Genomic DNA, 17,616 nt, shown 5'->3' on the forward strand with positions numbered 1-17,616 from the left:
GAGCCCCAAATGACGTCTCACGCTGGTGAAAATTTGTTTAAATTGTAGAGTTTTTTCACGTGCTGAATTTCCCTTTTCTCCTGCATCCCCATCCTCCTCCAAAAACATTCCCCTTCGCCCTCCCCAAAGACACACACATACAAAAAAACGTATACTTACCTGTTTCCCATATCCCTACACTGCCCGACTCCTCCCTTCCATGATACAGACATTCACCCACCCCTCACTTCCATGTCCCCCAACCCACACACAGTTTGCACTTACTATTGTTCTCTGGAGGACATTTCAGGTGCAACGTGCTCCCCTTGGAAGCAAGACGACACTGAGCAACACAGGTTCGATCCCCGGGTCCGCGCTTAGAAACCTCTGGGTATTAAGCGCGTTATAAATAACCTATCATAATCATAATGTCATACCCTACACGCCCACGACTTCCGTCTTCCAGCTCAACTGTGTCTGTCATCCCCAGTGCACAATTGGTGGTGGAAACACTCATCATTTTAAAGGCATTTGTGGTGTTTGCAAGGTATTTGAATTTCAGTCAACAAAAAGTTACTTCTGTAAGGCTGGAGATCAATGGCCCCGCTGAACTCTGTGTGAGCAGTACAACAAAGTGTGAACAAGCCTTGAAGCTTATGAATGCCTTGTAGGCAAAGATGTTGGGGGTCATTATAAGCTTGCCGGTCCAGGAACCAAGGTACCAGTAAGCTTGCCGGTACCGTACGTCCCGGACCGGCAAACTACGAGTTCTGCTCACGGGTACCATTACCACCACCAGGTCTACCGGCACCCACGAACAGAGCATGGCGGATGCACCAGCACCATTCCAAATGGTGCCAGTGCATCCGACCTCCCCCTTCCCATTGAACCCTAAGGGGCTCAATTGGGAATGGGGAGCATTCCATTCCGTCACCCGCAAATGGACAATTACCGTGTCCGGCATGGCCGAAATGACCCAGTAATTGCCCATTCGTGGGTGCCAAAAATAATTGAAAGTTTGCCAGCAGCCTGTCGGTTTTACCGCCAATGCTACCGCCAAGCTTGTAATCAGGCCCATTGTGTCACCTGTCGTGAAACTATCAAAACACCCTTCATGGCATGATGAACAGTTGCACATCACACCTGATGAGTGGTCATGCGTTGAAAACCCACAGCCCTCCTTTGCCAAATGATCTGAGGGAATGTCGGAAGGCACCTCATCGATGAGAAATGTTGCCAAATATATTAATTAAAACAAGTGATATGCTGTTCAGTCCTGTGGCACACATGTGAGGCCATTTGATGTGACAATTTGATTATCAAGATAATAACCGACTGATCTTCCTTTGCATCTTGTACTCATGGTGGCCCTGAATCATGCTGTTCCCATCTTCATCTTGTATCCTGGCTTGCAACATTGTGTTACTACTGACTTCTGCAATTGTATTTGCTCTCCCCTCTTGCTTCTCCACTCTTTTTGACTGCTTACTCTGTTCTCTCCTCCTGTCCCTTTATCCCTTTTCCTATCTCCTCCCCTTACTGTATTCTATGCACTTACTCTATCGGAATTGTCCCTGGATCTAGTATGATAACAACCTTGTCTGTCTCTTCCCCTCCTTACTTGCCCCTTCCCCAGCACTATCTGAAATGTTGTCAGGCCTAGTACGATAGTTGCTTATTTTGTTCTTCCCCTCCCTTTCTGCACCCCTCTCCCTCACCTTTTGTTTTTCTCCAGCTCTGCCAGAATCGTCATTAGGCCTAGTACGGTAGTCGCCTGTCTGTTTCCATTTCCATCCCACTCCATTCCTTATCTATGTCTTAGCTCTTGCACAATCTGAAATATCGTCAGGCCGAGTACGATAGTTCATTTCACATCCTTACTCTTTATGGCCTGTAAGAATGTCATTGTATTTTCCCTTGTTCCCTCCCTTGCCTTGAAGCGCTTTGAAACACATTGGGGGTCATTACGAGTATGGCGGTAGCCATGGAGCAATTAGCTCCATGGCTGCCTTCCATACCGTGACCGTGTCCGGTGTTGTGTAATGGGGACTTACCGGTCTAGTCCGACCCTGGTGGGACGGGTAAGTCCCCATTGCACAAACCATTCCCCATTCCCATTTGAGCCCCCATAGGATTCAATGGGAATGGAGAGGACGCAAATAACGGGCTTGCGAATGGCAAGCCAGTTATTTGCACCCTGGTCCCTTAACGGGACCCGTAAGGGACATGTGGTCCGACTACACGTCCCTTGCGGTTCCTGCTAGGGGACCTCGGAACCGGGAAGTAGGGGATTACCGGCAACGGTCTCCTTACCGGTGCCCGGTATCCCGTACCGCCCGACTCGTAATGACCCCCATTGTGTATAGGTCCTGTATAAATAAGCTATCATATCATATCATTTGAATTGGGAGATGCAGTTTAGTCAAGTAACTGGCTCTATGGAAAATTACACCTGTTGTCACCAAGCCTTGGAAGACATGGAAACAAAGGCCTCTTTGCTCACAGCTGAACCAACAAAGTACATAGTTACAGGAAATACATAACACTTTACAAGATTTGAAGAACAAGACAATTTGGAACTTTAGGCTGACCAGCACGAGGATACATCTGAGCTAAATGGATGTAAATGTGGGGATTTCTTTATTCGGAATGAAGGAGACTATTTGAAGGCTAAATCTCCGTGTACATGGCCACATTGGCATATCCAGAGTCCCAGCATGTCAATTGAAGATATAGTGCAATTTATGTTTCCTTTAAGTTCAAGGGGGATGCCATGTCACCATCACAATACATATAACATAACAAATGAATGTTCCAGCTGATCTACAAAAACATTCAATGCAATAGCAAAGTCATTACAATAGCATGAGGCATACAAATATACATGCATAGAATAATTACAAATAGTTTTAATAATGTCAAAAAGACCTGCAAACAAAGTGCAAGTGCCTATTGAACGATTCACATTTAAGCTGGCAATGCATCTTGAACAACCAACTCCATCAAGTCTAAAAGACAATCAAAATGACAAGAAACAAATCACAGAAATAGACAACAGTAGTATCTAGTAACTATTTCACAATTATTCATCAGGAAAGACCTCCACTTATTAATTCTGGTGGAAACTAATCTAAAACACGGGAGCCTAGAATGTGGTCCCTGGGATAATTGGTTGACGATATCTTGAACGTTTCGGCATATTATCTTTCTAAACACCTTCTTCAGGACTGTTCAATATCTTTACATCCAGTTTAAACCCAAGTAATCCTCATGTAGAGAATCTTCATTGTGTAATGATTCCTTTTTGTTATCAATTATCAGCACCTAGTGAAGGATAAATATACCTAGTTACAATTTAGAAAAATCCACACTCCAGCCCCCATTTGCTTTAATAATAATTTGTGCAAAACGTAAGTGCACAATCCTGCAGACCACACTCATTTGGTTCTCTCATCTCTCAAAGACAATATAAGTTACTTGACTATGAGTCAACACAAGAGTGTTCAGGAAGTGGGCAAAGTTTGACTGGTCCCCAAATCATGCCTCAAATGATACTGCCAACAACTGTCTAATATCACTCTAACATCTATAGCCATGGCTTTCATCAGAACAAAATCCGACATGTTTGTAACCATGAAATGCCGAATTACAAGTTTGCACATCAGCTTGACAGAAAATTCACAATTTATAGAACTAAACCAGAGTTAAGTCATATATTAATGCCTGGGCGTTCTGGCGCCTTACAAATAAATAAATAAATAACGCTAACCTAATTTATCATTGATTTCCTTTGTAGCAGGTGCCATATGCAACAATAAAAAATATAAATACATTCAAATACATCATTCGCATCCATCATAGCCTGGGACAGATTAGGTTCTTTTTCTCTTTGAAAAATATGTCAAAATATTTTTGATTACTCGACCATATGCATCGAGACTGCATTCTGCCCTTAATAAAACCCGTTTCGTAAGTACACTGCTTGGAAACACTGCCAAAGCAGAATAAGATGCATTCATACAGCATGCAGAGCGGCAAGCACACCAGGATAGATAAGCATGCCTGTTTCCCAATTGGGCTTGGTCAGACTCTCCAGGCACCTCCCAAAGCCTTCGTGACTTGCGCTCATGAAGCCTGCTTACAATGCAGGAGAGTAAACGAAACAAAACAACCACATAGAAAACAGGTAGAGGTAATGCCTGGTGGGGTATCATATTGATTATAAACAAGTGCCATGCAACAAACCACCTGCTAAACTGATTAGCGCAGGCTGCCTTCACAGGGACCAATAAACCCTGCACCAGCACTCAGCAGAGGGTAAGGTGGGCTAATGAGCCGTCTTCTCTGTTCTGCTCTGCAAGGCACGAGCAGAGAAAAACAACGACAGTGCCACTGCTCCAGAGAGACTAGTTACGTGCAGAAAGTGCAGACTGCAGAGGAAGTTGTCCCTGCAACTGCACAGCCTGGAAACTGGCATCAAATGGACCACAAGACTAATGACGCACATTTCTAAGGTGGCCTCGTAAATTGCTCTGAACATAGTCTGTCGTCTGTGCCAATGTTTGTGTCAAAGCACATACCGATGTGGGAGTTCTCCAAACACATGACATTCCTGTTTCACAAAAGCAAAGGCAAAATCAGATGTCAATTGTATCGACATTTGTTTAAGAATCAATTATATACATTCTGTTATTTTATGTTATGCTTTTGTTATTTTGATAGGATTTCCAGCAAGCACGGCTGCCAGTTTCAGGTCTCCAAGGCATCTGCAAGATAGGGTGTGGCTTAGGCTAGTGGGGTGAGTGAGGCAATCCCAGGCAGCTTTGTTGATGTGATGTTAAGTGCAGACCGGAAGTACCCCCAGTTCTGCATGCAGATCGGCTTCTAGGTGTCCTTTGTCATGCCTGCCTGTGCTGCTAGACTGCATTGGCCGGGACTGTGATATGCTCGTTTCTTGTAGAGGTGTAGCATTCTGTTGTTTGATGTCTGTTGGGTGGTTAATTCAGTTGTCAGGATTAGTTAGTATGTGTATAGCGTTTTTGAGAATAGAGGTTAAGAAGATTAGTGTACGGTGGTTAGTGGAGGATTTGATGGGCAACTTGGAGCATCCATTTGGTGTGACCATGACAACGTCTTGGCAGTGGTTCCCTTCAGATAAGGAGATTCCCTGAGACATCCTAGAGTGTACTGGTATCACTGGCAACGGACAGTGTGCCACGACTGGTCCTTCGTAAGAGTCAGGGCGGAGCGGAAGACATATGGAGCATGCAATAGTGTTCACCAAGTAGCTAGAGAGTGACAATAATTCATGAGGGGAATTCAGAATAAGGAGACCAGAGAAGACATAGGGCCTCATTACACGGACGGCGGTAAGGGTTAACGGTCACCGTTAATGGCAACGGTGACCGTTAACCCTTACCGCCGTACTACGAGGTCCCTTAGCGGGCTGGAGTTTTAACGCCTGCTTTTTGCAGGCGTTAAATACCAACCCGCTAAGGGACCTCGGAGCTAATTACGGCATCGCAAAATTGTGGTGCCGTAATTAGCGCCTTCCCCAGTCCCATAGAGCCCTATGGGGCAGAAATGGGAATGGGGAAGGGCAATGGCGGAAAGGGGATTTACCGCCCCTCCAACCTTGGAATGGGGCGGTAAATCCCCTTTCCGCCAAGGCGGTGCCGGTATTTTACCGGCATGGTCCAGGGTGCTAATCGCACCCTGGACCACCGCCTTCCGTGTAATGAGGCCCATAGTCTTGATGGGGGCCCTAAGCCAAACTCAGCATGCTACGTGGCCCCTGCTGTGACAACTCGGAGCCAGTCGCATGAACTACATTGGTCATCAGAGAGCCAAACGCGGACCAGCACTGATAATTGCATTTGGTATAAGGGGGCAAAATCACAGTGGCGCACCAGGGATCAAAATCTAAGAGGGGCACAGTTACAGTAGGACACACAGGACCAAATTAACAATGGGAGGCCCAAGTGCAGATTCCATGGAAGCGCCTGAGAGCAGTATAGTGCCAGGTAGAAAGAAGCTATCCTCCGTTCCTATTGGGAGACACCCGTTTCGTGCAGAGAATAGTTCATTTAGGGGAGTGTTGCTGAACAGCTTGGGTCTTTTTTCTCAAGAGATGTTGTAGGCAGGGAAGTTTCTTTCAGCCACATTGACAGACAAAGTAAATCACATAATAAGATCAGAATCACAGAAATGAATGACGAAGTTATGTACATAACATTATTAAGGTGCCTAGTGGACAGCCCACTGAACCGAAGAGCTAGCAAAGCCAACCATTGTGGCTTATGTGTAGGTATCACATAGGCATTGACAAGGTATTTTCATAAGCCACATCCTAGCCAAAACATGGTACGGACTGGTAAATGGCATGAGTTCCTGGGCATATGATTGCAGTGTCTGGTAAAAGTCTACCTACTGCCCATAACACAGTAAAACTGATGGCTTTTGCCAGTTTCTGTGTTTGACATCAATTCAGTGCAGTGAACAGATGTGGCAGCAAAGAAATCCTAGCACAGAAAAGTAGTCCAACACAGCCCGATACAAAAACTTGCTGTCAGCACACATTGTTTTTCCCTTTGATTGGGATGGTATGCAGCCTAATTGTGTGTGTCACTATTATTCAGACCAATCAAATTCACTGTATTCACAACTTGCATGCAAGAGACGCATTCAAAAGGTGTGACCTTCAGGTCTCTCCAGAATGTTACGTGTGTTCATGAAAGACGCTGTGCACAATACTGATGTCTTTGAGCACTATACTTCTTCTGGTGGGCAGCCTGTGTAGGAACCCAAGAGTTGTTGGTAAAGTAGCCAGTTGGGCAGCTGCATTCGGCGGTATCTACAAAGGACGCAGCACGTAGGAGGTTAGCATAGTCAATCCAAGAAACAATCGGTACCACAATTGCTTCAGATTAGTGTTCAAAGGTGAGAAAAGGCATTATTCATATAGCGCAATCCATAGGAGTCAAGCAGTTTCATCAGCAGCAAGAACTGGGGATGGAGTAGAATCGGGAAGTGACAACTGCCTCTCCCCTATCCGTCAAAAAACATGTAATTCAATTGGTAGCCAGTTGGGACAGAAGATGCATTAACCCATGATAGGTGCATACTTTTGTTTAATGAGGACAACTGAACTACAGGTCTCAAAATGCAAAGAGCTGGTTGAAAATGCAGAACTGGCTCACGGTTACCCAGTTTGCAGCTTTTATGATAACTTGCAATGCATTTCCAAAACATAATACGCGCTTTCACGTGACAAAATAGACAAACCTACTTCTTTGAAACTCTTTAAAATAAGAAAAAGAAACCCAGAAATGTATACATGTTTCATGCTGAGTTTTGGAGTTAACCTTTAATATGTTCATACAGCAAGTACCCAAATCATGCCAGGAGTTCCAAGTACTAACACGGAAGTATGTATGATGAAGGTTTCACAAACAGTTCACAGTGACGTTCTCAAATGGCTTCTTGACCCTGGTCTGAGCTCTGGCACTATATTGAACAATCTTGTCTGCCAGGGTTTGGCATGCAGCTTTGACTCTGCAGTAGAAAAAAAATAAAAACGTTGAAACATTTGGTGGAATTAAGTCTTAAAATCGGATCCGGTATGCCGGATGCCGGATAAGGCTATCAGCCCGGGGCCCGAGCAAAGCGAAGGTGTTTAACGGGCGTCCCTGGACTAATAACACCCGATCCAGCCAGCCAGAGAGGGTCTTACTGCTATTAACACCCCATGTTACCAATCTGGTAACCCAAACAGCTGAGAGCATTGCATTTTCATTCAATGAATGGGACGCCTTGTGGCGTCCCTCGCTGCCATGGATCTAGAAGAGGGGACGGGGGCTCCATAGGAAGCCCTCTTCCATTTCCATGGCGGCCACAACGGACCAGGAACGGAAGCCGCAGCAGCTGTGGCGACGGCATCTGCCGCCACGGCAATCAGATAAATGGGGTGGAGGGAGGGGGGAGAAAAAAGGCAATGGATGGTGGGGGGAAGATGGTGGTCGGGGGAAGCAGCCATCAGGCAGCTTGGAGAGCAGGCTTACATCAGGATCTTCAGCCTACGTTCCTTGCCTCCTGATTGGCTGCCCCCCCCCCATGCCAGGTGCTAATGTGTAATAAAACAATGAAATATCTGACATCAATTGAAATGCCAGATTCTCTTGTTTTCCCAACCCAATAACGTTTTACAGAGGCATGTCACTAAAAGTGAGGAAATAAATAGATGGTTTATGAAACAGACATTTTGTTTCTAACAACACGATCCATGAGTGGCAAACACAAATGAATAAATGTGAGGTGGAGGGGAAAGGGAGGAGATGGCAGTCAAGGTGAGGGACAGAGAATGACGAAAGGCAGAGGTGAGAGGTGGCAGAAGAAAAGAGGCAGGGATTGGAGGAGGATGAAAAATGTTCATGCCCAGTAAAGGAATCCGTACAGGAGAGTTTCGAAAGCATAACTGTGGGCAAGCCAACAAAACACTAGAAGAATGTTGTAGGGTTAGAATCTTATTTCTCATGAAATGTTATCACTAGGTCACCCCATGTAAAAGAAACAGATCCGTTTGCAAGGATGAAGACATACAGCCGTGTTCTCTTATGCGCCAGGGAAACGGTTTACACTTTCATAAAAGAATGGAACAACCTCATGGTACCAGTCCCAGTGCCAAATCCATGTCAAATAAAGGCACAGGTGGCACTGTACTATCACAACAACAATATAAGCTTTTGTTAGTGTTTATGGCTGGCAAGTGGACCCATTTGACGTAGCATATTATACCAGTCCGGGCTTGTTTGCCAACAGTGCTTTAGATGCAGAGAGCAGGATGACGACATGTAAAGTGCAAGCCCCAGAGTGCATGTGGAGACCTGCTCATGGGTGGTCACTTTGCAGCTTTGATTGTCACTTGCTAAGTGTTTCCTTTCTGCAAAATTAGGTCGTTTGATGTTGTGGCAAAATGCAATGCACCAAAACATTTAGAACACTAACATATTAGGAATAAACCAGAGTAATCTGTGTATGTATCACAGTTTACATAGGCACTGAACATGTACAGGACACCCAGATGCACACACCAATCACACATGCATCCAGGGGATATACTAACAAGAAGGGTGGATCGTGAACATTTCATGAGAAGTTAACACTGATGTTCTTAGGTTGCTACTTATGACCTTGACTGAACTCAGCATGTGCTTTCTATACACTGAAGCAATTAATTGTCACCGAAGAACGAAGGGAGAAATTCTATAGGTGAAACAGGGGAGTTCTGGGAGTCTCTCTACCGGCCTCAGTGGCGGGGGAGTCTCAACCAGATTTTTTTTAGCTCTCCCTCCCTTTCTCAGAAGGGAAATATCCACAACATATGAGTCTTGGTCCTGCCCAAGGGCAGTCTAGCGCCGAAATGCTAGGCAGTTCTCCTCTGAACAAGAGAACCATCTGCAACCCCAGACACGTGTTTCGACCTGGCTGGGCCTCATCAGTGAGGTGGAGCTGTGCCTCTCTAAGAGTAGTGAGCAAGGGGTCTGTGTCTGGATTACCCTAGTAATTTAGGGTGAGACACAAAGTTACTTTTTAATAGAGTCTCTCTTCCAGCCTCAGTTGCGGAGGAGTCTCAACCACATTTTTAAGCTCACTATATTAAACATTTGCCATGGATGTAAAACTGAAAGCCATGCAGTGGGTTGGGCTGAACATGTGAATAGCGTATAGAAAATAGGAATTCATGTGCTTGAAGATAACATTAACATGGATTTCGGAGCTGACCATGCATGATCAGTGCTCTATTATTTACAGTAGCACACAGTGTGCTGCATTTAATGAACAATGGAGATCTTTGAAGTTTAACATAGGTGTAGGAAGACATTGCTTATGAATGAAGTGACTAAAGGCATACTTGGTGAAGAAATTTTGATTGCACCAGGAATAGATTTACAGCTAGAATTGGGCAATTACCTTTCAGAAGACTTCTGAAAAATAACATTGACATCCCCATAACAGCACATAATACGAGGTTACCGCAGAATAGATGTAGCTCAAAGGAATCCCAGTCGGTGTGGTTTGACAGGGGCTGGTAGTTGGTGGGAATGGCCAAGGGATCAGGGGTTTTAGAAGTAAAATAGCTTTGGGTGATAGTTGCACTTTACACAACCCCAGATACAATACAAGACAATGTAATGTGATTGGCCTTGGTGGTCAAAGGGTGCGTAAAAAGCCAAACACCCACATATTGCGTGTCACTCTTTGCATTTAATCGCCATACTCTTGCTTGGTACTCGTATGCCATTAGTTGTAGTTAATCTTAATAGCCAACATTAATTAAAACAACAAAAACGAATTCTGACTTTCCTAGACATTGTAATCAATTGTACCAGTGAATGGAAACATGTTCAAACATTAGAGTACAACTCTGTCATTCGGAAAGATACATTTAACAACATTTTAGATTGAAAACCATAGACAATCATTGTAATTTAGTGGCAGACGTCTGTCATTGGATGAGAATGAATGACACTCAGGGCTATGCTAAGGAGCAATCCTGACTGAAAGAATGTCAAAGAATGCTGAACAGGTTACAGACAAAAATCAATCGGAGGAAGCCCTTGCCTTTTAGACACTTTTCAAAGCATTACGGAAAGGGATGTCAGGCAGGACAGCCCTGATTTTGTGTTAGACTCGTGCATGATTACAGAAAGAGGGTTAATAGTAGTCTGCACTTTCTCACCAGAAGTACCAGATAGCTGTCCAACTAATCCTGCCTTCCTGTGTTGCCTTTGGGGTTATCACGCATCTTTATCAACTCTCCTCCCATAAACAGGGAGGGTCCTGTAATCCAGGCACACTGCTAACACCAGGAATGACATGTGTACACGTTATGGTGAACAAGTGGAAGACAGTGGGCCTCATTACGAGTGTGCCGGTCCGGTAACAACAGTGCCGGTAAGCCTACCGGCACAGTAGTTACCGGACTGGCACACTCCGAGTCTGCGGGAAGCTGCCGTCCCGCCCGCCAGGTCTGACCTGGCGGGCGATACAGCACACGCCCGCAGACTTTCTGGTAAGCACCGGCACCGTTACTAACAGTGCCGGTGCTTCCGTCATCGCCATTCTCATTGAGTCCTCGGGGACTCAAATGGCAATGGGGATTTACATTTTCCCGGCGCCTGACTTATAATATTATAATCCCCCGGTGTTTCCGTGGAGCCAGGTGCCGAAAAAATGCACGAGTCCAGCGGGAGCCTGCTGGTTTTACCGGCACGGCTACCGCCGGACTCGTAATAAGGCCCACAATGTTTCATGTATAAATATAAAACACGGCTAATTGTTCATTAATAACCAAGCAGACCGCAAGTAACACAAGTACAAATACAAAATGAATTGCGCCACTTTAGAAATACCTATGAAAACCCTTCCAGGAGTCCTGAAGCACCTGGATAAAACAATTCCATAATATATCATCATCATACAATTGTAGCATTATATATGTATACTTTTTTTTTTAAAGCACTAAACAATTTATTTTTATTTATTTGTTATTAGTGCACAAGCACCTTTACAAAAATGTCATTAAATAACTGTATAAAACATATGTACATATACAAAGACATACATGTTCTAAAACTTAAGACAGTGATAACAAGTTGCATCTAGTATAATCATCTAATATAATATAGCATTATAGAGCATTATATTACTGCACTTGAGAATTCATAGATACCCAATACTGTAATATATACATACATACATTGATAAGTACAAGTAAAGATCAATCTCTTAATCTAGAGGGCTAACTCTGCTTCATTCTATGCATTAGGAAAACACTTCCCATAGGTCCTTCTGCTCCAGTGCCTACCCTGGCCTTCATGGGAGGCTTCTGCTCGCGACCCTAGCGGTGCCTGCATGAAGTGCACTTCATCTATACCTTCTCTGAAACTCTTCAGGTCGCCACAAATGTTCATCCATCTTCACCTGGCTTCGAGTAGTGGATGCAGAGTGTTTTACAGCTGGACCTGCCAGAACTGGCCTAACTTCCTAGCCCCACACCAGGGTAATGGGCAGGTATGGCATTACTGGCAGCAGCGCCCTGAGTATAATGGGCGCCCCCCTCGCCCTGCGCGCCCCTGTTATCAAGGGGAGGGTGGAGCTCAGGAGCACCACATTTTATTTCTAACTGTCCCCGCTCCGGCGCCTGGCTGTTAATCACTGGAATTGGACGTTTATGCTAATGCATGAGCACCCTATTCCAATGAAAGCCGCCTCGTTCCCTCGTTGGAGCAGGGAGTTAATCATGTGAATAGGGTGCTGATGCAAAGCATCAGCACCCTATTGTTAGTAAATGGCCACGCTGTCACGGGCACATTTATACTAAAGGGCGCCTGCCGTGCCTTCTCTCACTACTCCAGCTCGGGGGAGCCCTTGAAAGACTTCCTCCGAGCTGGCGTGGCAGGGGGCTAATGGCGCTCTGGGGGGCATTGGGTCCATGGACGGTCGGCCGGCACCCCTGCCCTAAGGCCGGACCTGGTAACGGGCCACGTCTTCTGTACCTGGCCTTTCACAGCCAGAAGGAGACGTATGGTGCTGTCACGCATGAAGGACTTTTGAATTTACTTATTCATTTCTAATCTCTAGTGGTAAAAAGCTGCGGGCCACTAAACACATTAGTGTGAGCTGCACATTAAAAGTAGGCTGCAGTTTCCCTAACTTTAATCTGCAGGTAGAAGATGCCTGCCCTGATACAACACTCCTGTCCATAGCATATGGTCGATAGAGGAACAGTCAGCTAGCACAGGACTGTGAGTAGACACATTTTCCCAACTACATACTCACCTACCTACTGAAAACAGTCATGAGGTTTCTTATAACACAAGTGGGTTTGGGCCGAGCTGGACAAGCCTTGTGAAGGAATAATGTGGCCCGCTGACTTGTCTGTCTACCAGCACATAGCTGAACCACACACACACACACGCGCGTGATCATTTCAACATGTACTTCACCCCATGTTGATAAAAAAGGCCTTTGTTGCAAATGCCTTCTACAAACACGAATGAATTTGTGGGAAAATATAGAGTATCAGAGAGAACACAGTGCTCCTGATAATGATTCAGACCTGTGAAACTTGAACTCATGTAATGTGTACTAAGTCACGATGTCATCTTTTTCATTACCTTTTATATAGCTTTTGTTTTGTTATCGGACCTGGATTTAGATTTGCAGACCCTTGTTTTGGGGGAAGATGAACTCCTGGAAAATGTGTCGTACCCCCAGAAATGTTTTTAGTGCACATCCCTATCAGCTAAAAGGATCATATTGAGAGACTGGAAGAAGGGCAACTTCCCATCATGGCTGATATGGATTGAAGGTGTCTGCAACATCTCCTTGCTTGAACAAGTCATTTTAAGGAAATGGAAGATCTGTCAGAATGAATTTGGGGAAGGTTGTTTTGATATAATGTACATTCATACTTCATGTGCTTTAAAAAATTCAATCTTCTAATGCAATTTTCTGATGAGGTGATACTTTTTGGAACTTGTAAAGTGTCACACAGAACATGCTGCTAGTGCCCTTATTTCAGGGCCATACATATATGATACTTATCCAGGTAAACACACATTGAAGATCAATTGGGCTTTGCACAGTTAATTCTAGTCTCCACATAGCATGAAAGGGTCCATGACTTTACATCATGGCTAAAAACACTGGTATGTTTTAGCATCAATGGAAAAGCATCAGGGCTAACTCCAACCCGGTTCAGTTTACTTTTCCTGCTCCCTTGAAAAAAAGGATGCCCCAGCACGGATGCTTTCATGCCTTTACAACAATTTTAAAGCACACCAATGCCTCGGTGCTGATGTAAAGAATGGGCGTTGGGAGATTTGAGAGTGACAAAACCCGGACACAGTGGTGTGCTTCACAATGCTTTTTATTTAAATCAGAAGAGGGTTGGGAAGAAGGCCTCACTATCCCTAACTCTATGAAGGGCGGTGGGGGGAGGGAGGTTTCCTGCCTCAGCACAACTAAATAATGGACCAGTCTTTGTCAGGAGGTCAAAATGAAAACGTCCACAGTCCTGTGTCCAAAACCTACCTGACCCTCACACTTAATATACTACAAAACTAACACCTGGGAAAATAATCGATAATTGACTGTCTTCCTGCAGCCCTGTGATGGCTCTTAAGGCTACTGTTCTTGGAGTGGATGTTATTTGACAGGGGGACACTCCCCTTCACTGTTTCTTTCCACTCTCCGAGATTTGAAGCCCTTGATGCCAGGGGGACACTCCCCTCCCCTTCCTTGGTCTTCTCCCACGTGGCAGGGCTTTAGAGCCCTTGATGCCAGGGGGACACTCCCCTTCCTTGGCCTTCTCCCACGTGGCAGGCCTATAGAGCCCTTGATGCCCGGGGGACACTCCCCTTCCCTGGTCTTCTCCCACGTGGCAGGGCTTTGAAGCCCTTGATGCCAGGGGGACACTCCCCTTCCCTGGTCTTCTCCCACGTGGCAGAGCTTTGAAGCCCTTGATGCCAGGGGGACACTCCCCTTCCCTGGTCTTCTCCCACGTGGCAGAGCTTTGAAGCCCTTGATGCCAGGGGGACACTCCCCTTCCCTGGTCTTCTCCCACGTGGCAGGGCTTTGAAGCCCTTGATGCCAGGGGGACACTCCCCTTCCCTGGTCTTCTCCCTCGTGGCAGGGCTTTGAAGCCCTTGAATGCCAGGGGGACACTCCCCTTCCTTGGTCTTCTCCCACGTGGCAGGGCTTCGAAGCCCTTGATGCTAGGGGGACACTCCCCTTCCCTGGTCTTCTCCCACGTGGCAGGGCTTCAAAGCCCTTGAATGCCAGGGGGACACTCCCCTTCCCTAGTCTTCTCCCACGTGGCAGGGCTTCGAAGCCCTTGATGCCAGGGGGACACTCCCCTTCCCTGGTCTCCCTTGAATGCTAGGGGGACACTCCCCTTCCTTGGTCTTCTCCCACGTGGCAGGGCTTCGGAGCCCTTGATGCCAGGGCGACACTCCCTTTCCCTGGTCTTCTCCCACGTGGCAGAGCTTTAGAGCCCTTGAATGCCAGGGGGACACTCCCCTTCCCTGGTCTTCTCCCACGTGGCAGGGCTTCGAAGCCCTTGATGCCAGGGGGACACTCCCCTTCCCTGGTCTTTCCTTAGTGACTGTCGTTAGACAGGTCCTTTACCCAGTCTGAATCTATTATGAACATCGATTCCTCGCGTGGTCTTGGGTGGCCTACAGTCTTGTCATACATAAACAATCGTAGCTGTTGTATTTACTCACGCTTGACCCAATTCGTATGTGTCATGGTGGTCTTTATAATTAGCCACTTATTGATATCTCTCCTATTCATATGCGTACAGGTCTCTCCTTCAACATGTTTCCCAACCTCGACAGGTCTCCCAGCCCTGTGTGTCTGGTTTTAAATGTGGGTTTTAACATTTAACTGTCTTGGCCCCTCTTCTGCCAATGTCAGCTATGCTCAACACGTTCCCTTAGTAATTATTTTGGAGTCTCTTACCTTCCTTGGGGCTCATGTAGAGGTTTGGGGTATGTTCTTCATATTCACGGAGCTCTGCTTTGATTATTCTTCCACAGTGTCTCTGGATCTACTCCCTTATTGAAATCCGCGTTACGGGCGCAGTCTTCTGTGAGCCTTTGACAGAACAATGCTGTCCGAAGTTGGTAAGTGGATGTCAGTGGAAGGGGGTCCTCCCTGCTCTGTCCACCTGGGCTCTGCTCTCTTTAGTGTCCGGGCCATCTGTTCTCCTATTACCACGGCGACGGTTGCCTATCAATCATATCACTGACGGAAAGGGATGTATTCCTTTCTTTCCAGCCGGTCTTGTGGCAATGGCCCATAAACATTTCTTACGTTATGGCAGGCATCTTAGTCCCGGTAACAGCTACTCTGCTCTTGGTAGTTGCTCACCGGACTGGCTCTTCGACTTTCCCTGGGCTGATGAGCCCGATACTCTATGGGCTTTCCTTCGCCCTTCGTTGCTCTTGCTGGTGGCCTCACCTAGTATTGCAGTGAGCCGGTTCGGGTGTCTGCTTATGTGTCTCACTTGGTTTTGCAGAATTACCACCAGATTACATGTTCCGGTAAGGGTGGTAAATCCCTATTCCATGGAGTACCATAGGAATACATGGGGAGTTTGCTGGTATTACCCAAACTGTTAATAATGATGCCGGTAGTACCAGCTATGTTGGCTGGTGGGGTGGCGGGACTACCTCCAGCTCTTGGCTGGAGGTAATTCCGACCACCCGACTGGCAAACTTGGAGTGTGCCAGTGCGGAAACATGCTGGTAAATGGAATTACTGGCACATTAATTTCTGCAACGGCAACCTCCTAATGAGGGCCTGGACAGCATGAGCATATCTGAAGCTTGTGAAGTGTTACACTGTATGCAAGACTCCTGACCACACGGTTGGACCATTTATTTAGCACATTTTCTGCAAAGAATGAACATTGAAGTTTTCTCGCTGCAGGTCGCTGTAAGTACAAGAGGTCAAACTCATATAAAACAAATTAGAAACACTGTCAATCTGAATTTTAGGCTCCATTTCCTCAGGCCTATTTTCACAAAAACAAGAAACATGTGTGGACACGAAGGCTAACGTTATTAAGCACCACACGAATGAGCAACATTTTTCAAGTAGTTCGTATCTCATAACAGGATGCACATTTCCATGTTGCCATGGAATTAATTTGATCTTTAAACTTATAATTCTTGCGAAAGAGGTGCTCATGCACCAAAATAGACGTTACACTAACTCCGAGCTATCATTTTAAGAGAGATATTTATGAAGTAAAATTATTCCAATCTATGGCATCATTTAACCCGTGGTGAACAGTTGCAAGCGTTTGGGTGGTCCGAAAAGGTCCTAGTGATGAAGAAGGGTTCACGTTGCACGTCATATTTGTGACTGGGGGTGTGGCAAAGTTGATGCAGTGCTACAATTTTATGTGTATTCCGTGTAGTTAAATGTGAATGTAATGTGTTTCTGTTCAAGATTGATGCATATTAGGTAGGCACACACACAGAAAGATAAATGTCAAAATCAACAATGAAAGTATAAAACACGATCCAGATATCGTGTGCGATGAAGTGCCTAGAAGCCGGGCATAATGCGCATGCGAGGAATGGGACTGGTCATGGAGGACCCACTGTAAAGAAGAGACTCTATTTATTAAACATGCATGCACACTGAGATACATACACAGAAAATGTATACATCTATACGTAGTAGGCGATTATAAATTCATTAGGGGTTTGCGCAGTGAATTTGAAGTGACTGGGAAAATCTAGTTTGGAAGGGTTGGTGGCAAGAGGAAGAGTAATGATTAACTGAGCAGATGGGCAGTTAGCAAACTGGCCAATGGTTCATGGCCTGGTAGTTTCGCTGAAAGCTGACGTCATTTCTTTAAGTGCATGAGAGCTTGCAGGGGGGTCCGGCCATATGCTTTTGGCCAACAATAAACATGGGGTGAGGTGTCACGATCCATTCCCCTGACCCCCTCAGGTATAACAGCCTCCTGGCAGCAGTGGGGCTAAAGCCCTTCACACTGGCCCCAAGGCCCTTAAAACTCATCGGAAACATACATGGAGTCAGTCCTGGCGCCTT

General features: G+C 45.8%; 1 protein-coding gene across 1 annotated transcript in view; it reads left to right on the top strand.

Moving 5' to 3' along the window:
- The window catches only part of LOC138481058 (connector enhancer of kinase suppressor of ras 2-like), a 2,957,912-nt gene that overhangs the window by 1,922,061 nt on the left and 1,018,235 nt on the right, over nucleotides 1-17,616 (top strand). The window lies entirely within an intron of this gene.

This window comes from Ambystoma mexicanum, chromosome 5p, assembly GCF_040938575.1.
Source record: "Ambystoma mexicanum isolate Mex_15411 chromosome 5p, UKY_AmexF1_1, whole genome shotgun sequence".
Taxonomy (NCBI): domain Eukaryota; kingdom Metazoa; phylum Chordata; class Amphibia; order Caudata; family Ambystomatidae; genus Ambystoma; species Ambystoma mexicanum.